Raw genomic sequence first — 7,883 nt, forward strand, 5'->3', positions numbered from 1 at the left:
CTCTCATACAAACTAACTTCAAGTTTTAACAGCCCTTCCTTGACACAGAGGTGGGCTATTTAAAGAGTGCATGGTGGTTGGAGGAATTGACTAACAAATCTATGGATATAGCAGCCTATAGCCTAATTTCATCTGTCAAACAGGCAGGCCTACCTCTTATTTCTTAAATAGGAAGAAATAGGCTCCAACACATAACCCTAATTAAAATTGAGACGTTTAAAATGAATAATGTTTACTCAAATGTGCATACTTTCAGCACCATGAGCTGTCCATTTCCGGTTGATTGTGCCGTGGCTGCTGCTTCAAGTTTCAGCACCACAATGTAAGTTACTCGAATCTGACTTCTTGTGAGGTCAATAACTCTGATAAACATTTTTTTGATATACTCAGAGCACCGTTATTAGCATGTCTTAACCACTCCTTCATTATTACTGAAACAGGATTCAAAGTGGTAAATATAAAGATCCAGTCCATAAAAAATTGGAGTGTAACTTCAGTGTTGTGATGCAAAAATGCTAGCAAAATGTATAGCGCATAGAATTAAAAAGGTATTGTCAGACATTATTAATTCTAATCAGACAGGTTTTTTACATGGACAATATATTGGAGATAATATAAAGCAGGTACGGCAAACAATAGAACACTATGAGCAATCTGGGAAACCAGGCCTGCTATTCATAGCTGACTTTGAAAAGGCTTTTGATAAAGTACGACTGGAGTTTATATATTAATGCCTGGAAAATTTCGATTTTGGACAATCTCTTATAAAATGGATTATAATCATGTATAGTAACCCTAGGTGTAAAATAGTTGTAAGGATGTACGCTGAGAGTCGGGAAGCAAGTTCAGGGAATGAATACATTTAATTAATTAATAAATGAACAAAACAAGAAACACAAACAGCAACAATGACTAATGGGGTAGAAACCAAAGGGAGTGACATATAAAGGGCAGATAATCAAGGAGGTGATGGAGTCCAGGTGAGTGTCATTATGCGTGTAACGCTGGTGACAGGTGTGCGCCATAACGAACAGCCTGGTGACCTAGAGGCCAGAGAGGGACACATGTGACAATAGTAAATAATGGCTACTTCTCAGAAAGCTTTAAACTGTCAAGAGGAGTAAAACAAGGTTGTCCACTATCGGCATATCTATTTATTATGGCCATCGAAATGTTAGCTATTAAAATCAGATCCTACAATAATATCAAGGGATTAGAAATCCATGGCTTTAAAACAAAGATGTCATTGTACGCTGATGATTCATGTTTTCTTTTAAATTCACAACTTGGATCCCTCCACAGCCTCATAGAGGATCTAGATATTTTTTTCTTAACTGTGGATTACAACCAAATTATGATAATTGTACCATATTACTTATTGGATCACAGAAAATACAACTTTTACATTACCTTGTAATTTACCAATAAAATGGTCTGATCCGGGATGTGGACATACTCTGTATACATATCCCAAAAGAAAGAAATTATCTCACTCCAATACATTTTAATAGAAAGTTAACAAAAATAGATAAGATCTTGCGACCATGGAAAGGTAAATACAGCACCTGTCTATTTGTGTAAAAATCACCTTGATTAACTCTTTAGTCATATCCCAGTTTACCTATTCGCTTATGGTCTTGCCTACACCTAGCAAACAGTTTTTTAAAATTAATGTCAATCAATGTCATATAATGATCGCTATGTTGCACATCGCCATGATATAATTCGTCCACGAAGACGTAAGACGTGCAAACTGTTTAGCCTACCGGCCGTTGTGTCACTATTATTAGCTAGGCTACTTAACTAGCCAAGCTGGGTGTTGTGTGTGTGTCAGTATGTGTTTTAGCTAGTGGTTTTGACTGACCTAGTCCCTTACTGGCGAACATGTCGCTTATTTTGCAGCATTTAGCTGTGTTTGTGGCAAGGGCCTTAATCTTTTTTATTCTCTCCCTCTCTGCTCCACCTTTCCTTTTCTGACCGTCCATTTCGCCGTGCAACTTGTCTAAAATGTTATCGGTAGAGAAGCAGGTAGACGGTTGCTATGTGTGTCGCAGAGAGACTTGATGTCATTTTTGGTGCGGGGACACTACAGCGAGAACGTGAGAGTCGCACCTGAAGAGTAGATTCTCCGTCAACTCAATCCTGCATGCTATATTATCGCTGGTCAAGTTGACTATTCACGGCAGGACAAAACGACCCTCAGGTCACCGGGAAATGTCCCGGTGCTCCCGACGGCCAGTCCGCCACTGCCAGTGTCTGTGTTCTTTTGCCCATCTTAATCTTTTATTTTTATTGGCCAGTCTGAGATATGGCTTTTTCTTTCCAACTCTGCCTAAAAGGCCAGCATCCCGGAGTCGCCTCTTCACTATTGACTTTGAGACTGGTGTTTTGCGGGTACTATTTAATGAAGCTGTCAGTTGAGGACTTGTGAGGCATCTGTTTCTCAAACTAGACACTCTAATGTACTTGTCCTCTTGCTCAGTTGTGCACCGGGGCCTCACACTCCACTTTCTATTCTGGTGAGAGCCAGTTTGCGCATTTCTGTGAAGGGAGTAGTACCCAGCGTTGTATGAGATCTTCAGTTTCTTGGCAATTTCCTCACATGGAATAGCCTTCATTTCTCAGAACAAGACTAGACTTACGAGTTTCAGAAGAAAGTTCGTTGTTTCTGGCCATTTTGAGCCTGTAATCGAACCCACAAATGCTGATGCGCCAGATACTCAACTAGTCTAAAGAAGGCCAGTTGTATTGCTTCTTTAAATCAGGACAACAGTTTTCAGCTGTGCTAATATAATTGCAAAAGTGTTTCCTAATGATCAATTAGCCTTTTAAATGAGCCAGCTGAAAACCTAGAACACACTGGAAGGGTGTCAGCCCATTGGAGGAGTGGCATAATGAATTCTGGGTGTACTTTGCCCATGAAAGGAATTGGGCCCACTCACCATGCCAGTTCTGGCAGTGACTCCTCAGGAACCTCCCCAGCTGTCACGCCCTGGCCTTAGTATTCTTTGTTTTCTTTATTATTTTAGTTAGGTCAGGGTGTGACATGGGGAATGTTTGTGTTTTGTTGGTTTTGGGTGATTCTATGGTAAAGGGGTTGTTGGTGTAGAATATGGGTTTGTGTTGAGTACATGTGTCTAGCGTTGTCTATGTATGTTTAGTTGTCTAGTAGAGTCTATGGTTACCTGAATGAGTTCCCAATTAGAGACAGCTGATTTCGGTTGTCTCTGATTGTGAGCCTTATTTAGGGTAGCCATAGGCTTTCATTTGTGGTGAGTAGTTGTCTATGTGATACGTTTGTAGCCTGTGTGTGCACATCGTTGTTTAGCTTCACGATCGTTTTCTTGTTTTGTTTAGTTCATAAGTGTGTTTGTTTCGTTTGCCTTCTTCAAATAAAAAGGAGATGGCTTATTTTCCTAAAGCTGCGTTTTGGTCCGTCAATCCACCACACGATCGTGACAGAACTACTCACCATTACAGGACCAAGCGGCATGGAAAGCGGCAACAGGACCCACCTACACAGGATTCGTGGACATGGGAGGAGATACTGGATGGTAAGGGGCCGTGGGCACAACCGGGAGAATATCGCCTTCCTCGTGAAGAGCTGGAGGCAGCTAAAGCCGAGAGGAGGCGATATGAGGAGGCAGCACGGAGACAAGGCTGGAAGCCCGTGAGTACAACCCAAAAATTTCTTGGGGGGGGCCTTAAAGGGAGTGTGGCGAAGTCAGGTAGGAAACCTGCGCCTACTCCCTGTACTTACCGTGGAGAGCGAGAGTACGGGCAGACACCGTGTTACGCAGTAGAGCGCACGGTGTCTCCTGTACGCGTGCATAGCCCGGTTCGGTACATTTCAGCTCCACGTATCGGCCGGGCTAGACTGAGCGTTGAGCCGTATGTCATGAAGCCGGCCCAACGCATCTGGTCACCAGTGCGTCTCCTCGGGCCGGCGTACATGGCACCAGCCTTACGCATGGTGTCCCCGGTTCGCCTACATAGGCCGGTGCGGGTTATTCCACCTCCCCGCACTGGTCAGGCGACGGGGAGCATACAACCAGGTAAGGTTGGGCAGGCTCGGCGTTCAAGGGAGCCAGTACGCCTGCACGGTCCGGTATTTCCGGCGCCACCTCCCCGCCCCAACCCAGTACCACCAGTGCCTCCTCCACGCACTAGCTATATGGTGCGTGTCTCCAGCCCTTTACCACCAGTGCCTAAACCACGCACCAAGCCTCCTGTGTGTCCCCAGAGTCCTGTGCGTCCTGTTGCTGCTCCCCGCACTAGCCCTGAGATGCGTGTCCCCAGCCCGGTACCACCAGTCCTGGCACCACGCACCAGGCCTACAGTGCGCCTCAGCCGGCAGGAGTCTGCCGTCTGCACAGCGATGCCTGAACTGCCCGTCTGCCAAGCGCCATCTGAGCCATCCGTCTCCCCAGCGCCATCTGAGCCATCCGTCTCCCCAGCGCCATCTGAGCCATCCGTCTCCCCAGCGCCATCTGAGCCATCCGTCTGCCATGAGCCTGCAAAGCCGCCCGTCTGCCATGAGCCTACTGAGCCGTCCGCCAGACAGGAGCCGCTAGAGCCGCCAGCCAGACAGGAGCCGCTAGAGCCGTCCGTCAGACAGGATCTGCCAGAGCCGCCAACCAGACAGGATCTGCCAGAGCCGCCAACCAGACAGGATCTGCCAGAGCCGCCAACCAGACAGGATCTGCCAGAGCCGCCAACCAGACAGGATCTGCCAGAGCCGCCAATCAGACAGGATCTGCCAGATCAGTCAGCCAGCCATGAGCAGCCAGATCCGTCAGCTAGCCATGAGCAGCCAGATCCGTCAGCTAGCCTTGAGCAGCCAGATCCGTCAGCTAGCCATGAGCAGCCAGATCCGTCAGCTAGCCATGAGCAGCCAGATCCGTCAGCTAGCCATGAGCAGCCAGATCCGTCAGCTAGCCATGAGCAGCCAGATCCGTCAGCTAGCCATGAGCAGCCAGATCCGTCAGCTAGCCATGAGCAGCCAGATCCGTCAGCCAGCCATGAGCAGCCAGATCCGTCAGCCAGCCATGAGCAGCCAGATCCGTCAGCCAGCCATGAGCAGCCAGATCTGTCAGCCAGCCATGAGCAGCCAGATCCGTCAGCCAGCCATGAGCAGCCAGATCTGTCAGCCAGCCATGGGCCGTCCCTCAGTCTGGAGTTGCAGTCCCTCAGTCCGGAGCTGCCATTCCTCAGTCCGGAGCTGCCATTCCTCAGTCCGGAGCTGCCATTCCTCAGTCCGGAGCTGCCCCTTATCCTGGTGCTGCCCCTTATCCTGGTGCTGCCCCTTACCCTGGTGCTGCCCCTTACCCTGGTGCTGCCCCTTACCCTGGTGCTGCCCCTTACCCTGGTACTGCCCCTGACCCTGGTACTGCCCCTTACCCTGGTACTGCCCCTTACCCTGGTACTGCCCCTTAGTCCGGAGCTGCCCCTTAGTCCGGAACTGCCCCTTAATGCAATGGGGTTAATGTGGAGGGGGGTCATTTGGAGGAAGCTAAGGAGGCGGTTAGGGACTGTGGTGACGTGGGGACCACAACCAGAGCCGGAGCCGCCACCGTGGATGGAAGCCCACCCAGACCCTCCCCTAGACTGTGTAATGGTGCGCCCGGAGTTCGCACCTTAAGGGGGGGGTTATGTCACGCCCTGGCCTTAGTATTCTTTGTTTTCTTTATTATTTTAGTTAGGTCAGGGTGTGACATGGGGAATGTTTGTGTTTTGTTGGTTTTGGGTGATTCTATGGTAACGGGGTTGTTGGTGTAGAATATGGGTTTGTGTTGAGTACATGTGTCTAGCGTTGTCTATGTATGTTTAGTTGTCTAGTAGAGTCTATGGTTACCTGAATGAGTTCCCAATTAGAGACAGCTGATTTCGGTTGTCTCTGATTGTGAGCCTTATTTAGGGTAGCCATAGGCTTTCATTTGTGGTGAGTAGTTGTCTATGTGATACGTTTGTAGCCTGTGTGTGCACATCGTTGTTTAGCTTCACGATCGTTTTCTTGTTTTGTTTAGTTCATAAGTGTGTTTGTTTCGTTTGCCTTCTTCAAATAAAAAGGAGATGGCTTATTTTCCTAAAGCTGCGTTTTGGTCCGTCAATCCACCACACGATCGTGACACCAGCTCCTGGTTCATCCTCTCCACCTGCCCGTTAGACTGAGGCCTATACCCGGAAGTGAGACTGACTGCAACCATGAGCTTCTCCATAAAGGCTCTCCATACCTATGATGTGAATTGGGGGCTACGGTCGGAGACGATGTCTTCCATAGGGCCATAATGCCTGGAAGACCTGCTGGAATAGTGCCTCAGCGACCTGGAGAGCAGTAGGGAGACCAGAGAGAGGGATGAAACGACAGGATTTAGAAAATCTATCCACAACCACCAAAATGGTGGTGAAACCGTCAGAGGAGGGGAGATCAGTGAAAAAATAAATGGATAGATGAGACCAGGGACGCTGAGGCACCGGAAGGAGTTTCCCTGCTGGAGCATGCCGGGGAGATTTGGTCTGAGCACACACAGGACAGGAGTTGACGTAGCGACTAACGTCATGCGCCAAAGTAGGCCACCAATACTTCTCGGAGATGGATTGGGTAGTGCGAGAAATACCTTGATGTCAATCGACGACAGCTGTGTGCTCTCAGGTCAGCAGCCAATCCCTTATCCCTGTGGGAATGTAGATGCGCTCAGGAGGACAGGTAGTGGGTGTGGGCTCACTCTCCAGAGCCTGGCGGATGTCCACATCTACGTCCCAGACCACAGGAGCTACAACTCGAGAGGAAGGGATTGTGGGTGCATTCTGGACAGGATCCTCTCCCAAATTGTAGAGATGGGACAGGGCACCGGCTATGGTATTCTTTGAACCTGGGCAAGTCAAATCTTGTAAAGAACATGGCCCACCTTGCTTGAAGTGGATTCAGCCTCCTCGCTGTCCGTATGTTCTCCAGGTTCCAATGGTCGGTGAGGATGACGAATGGGTCCTTGGCGCCCTCCTGCCAGTGTCTCCACTCCTCTAATGCCAACTTCACCGCCGGGATCTCTCGATCACAACGCCGTAATTTCTCTCTGCAGGGGATAGTTTCTTAGGGTAATCCACACACCGATACAATTTCTGTGGATTACCTTTTCGTTGAGACAGAACTGCCCCCACGCTCACCTCTGACGAGTCCCCCTCCACCACAAAGGTTATCATGGGATCTGGGTGTTTGAGCAATGCGGCGGAGGGGAAACGTCCCTTTAGTAGGTGGAAGCCCTCGTCAGCTGCTGGACTCCACTCCAACCTTCGGGTACCCCCCTTGACGAGAGAGGTGAGAGGAGTGGCGATGGAGAGGAAGTTCTTGATGAAACGGCGGTAGAAGTTGGTAATCCTCAAAAACCGTTGTAACCCCTTTATGGTGGTTGGGACTGGCCATGACTTGACTGCATCTACCTTCTTGAGGTTGATCTTCTCTCCTTGCGGGCTGATTTGCTAAGGAAGGAGACAGACTCCTGATAAAACTGACACTTCTCAGCCTTGACAAACAGGTGGTTTGCCAGGAGGCGTTCCAGGACTACTCGGACGTAAGCGATGTGATCCTCCAAGGCGGCCGAGTAGACCAGGATGTCGTCGATATACATGACCAAATACATTTTCATCCGCGACCATGAGATGGTGGGGTTGTGGCGTTAAAGCCAAGGGTGGCGTCGGATGAATGGCACGACAATAGCCCTCAGGATCTCGTCACAGAATCGCTGTTCATTCAAATTGCCATCGATTAAATGCAATTGTGTTTGTTGTCTAAAGCTTATGCCTGCCAATACCATAACCACACCGCTACCATGGGGCACTCTATTCACAACATTGACATCAGGAAACTGCTTACCCACACGATGCCA

This window comes from Salvelinus fontinalis, chromosome 16, assembly GCF_029448725.1.
Source record: "Salvelinus fontinalis isolate EN_2023a chromosome 16, ASM2944872v1, whole genome shotgun sequence".
Lineage (NCBI taxonomy): Eukaryota > Metazoa > Chordata > Actinopteri > Salmoniformes > Salmonidae > Salvelinus > Salvelinus fontinalis.